Genomic DNA, 1,544 nt, shown 5'->3' with positions numbered 1-1,544 from the left:
GGGAGGGGGCGATGGGAAGGGCGGAGAGGGTAAGGGTAAGGGATCAGTTGAGTCAAGAAAATTACCAGGTCTAGAACGAACAGCGTCAACTCATTACTGAGAGCAGGCGACACTGATCTGATAGGCTGATCTTCCATGATGAAATTTCTCCGTTAATTAATCCGTGTTGCATCGCGGTAAAACGAGGCTCACGCTAGACGCTCAGAGAGTAAGAACGTATAGGGTTCACGTCAATATAATGAACTTGAGGAAACCGACCTTTCTCTCTCTCTCTCTCTTTCTCTCTCTCTCTCTCTCTCTCTCTCTCTCTCTCTCTCTTTCTCTCTCTCTCTCTCTCTCTCCCTCTCTGTCTCTGTGAGAGAGAGAGAGAGAGAGAGAGAGTGTGTGTGTGTGTATTTGTGTGGTGTGTATTGTGTCTGTCTGTCAGTTTTGTGCACGTGTATATGTATGTCCGAAAGACGGAATGAGAGAGACAGAGAGAGACAGAGAGAGAGACAGAGAGAGACAGAGAGAGAGAGAGAGAGATAAAGAGAAAGAGAAAGGGGAAGGAAGAGGGAGAGAGAAAAGTGTGTGTGCGTGTGTGTGTGTGTGTGTGTGTGTGTGTGTGTGTGTGTGTGTGAGAGAGAGAGAGAGAGAAACTGCAAAGAAATGCAAAAGAACAATAGTAAATCTACAAAGGAGTTGGAAGAATAAAATCAATACTTCTCATAATTGACTCGACGGAGCGACAGAGATACAAAGCTCGTGAAAAAAACACACATATCATTCTCTGGGTAATTTAGAAAAGCACTTTTTCTCACAAGAGCAGAAAGTTAATTCTGGAAATTTCTCCCAGAACATTTTTTTAAAATAGTGAGTTGAAGCGTGAGAGCAGCTGATAGTTTTGTGAAAAATCCTGATTGTTAGAGGAAGAAAATTAAATAGCAAGTTTGATATTTGTCTATGAAGATAGTTGTTATGGACAGTGTAGTTTAATCGTCAGGAATTAAATAAATTAACTTTAAAGAAAAAAAAAGAATAAGTGAATGAATTCCTCTGCCTTGATCCACATGTTGAAATGCTGAAATATGGGTTAGTTTTCAATGTCGTCATACATACAAGTAGATCTATTCATAATTTCTTCAAAGCGCAATACTTCACCCTATCCGTACGTCGCGTTTTACTATCATAAATTTACTCGTTATTAATCCGATCCGTACGCTTTGCATAGCAGTCTGTCAAAATGAGTTTTTGAGAAATACTGAAAGTTTCAAAGAGGTCTTCGTAGGCTACTAGAAGTATTCTAAAATTTGAAGAATACAACCCCAGGGCGTACGGATAGGGTTAAACACACAAAAACCAGCCGGGTGTCTAAAAAAGAGGAACACCCACTTTAACAGACATAACTGGCTTATCTTTTAATCAATTTTAATATAACTACGCAGAATTAAAATTCAACCAAAGGGACATTTAAAAAATAAAGTTGTTCCCGCATGTGATCCGGACATTGGGGATTGCCTTGTTAGTGAGACAACTTCCTGGGCCTTCGGCATATTGTGGTAGGG

The sequence above is a fragment of the Aplysia californica genome, unplaced genomic scaffold (genome assembly GCF_000002075.1).
Source record: "Aplysia californica isolate F4 #8 unplaced genomic scaffold, AplCal3.0 scaffold00437, whole genome shotgun sequence".
NCBI classification, from domain to species: Eukaryota; Metazoa; Mollusca; class Gastropoda; order Aplysiida; family Aplysiidae; genus Aplysia; species Aplysia californica.
The sequence above is the reverse complement of the archived record's forward strand: the minus strand, read 5'-3'. Positions refer to the sequence as shown.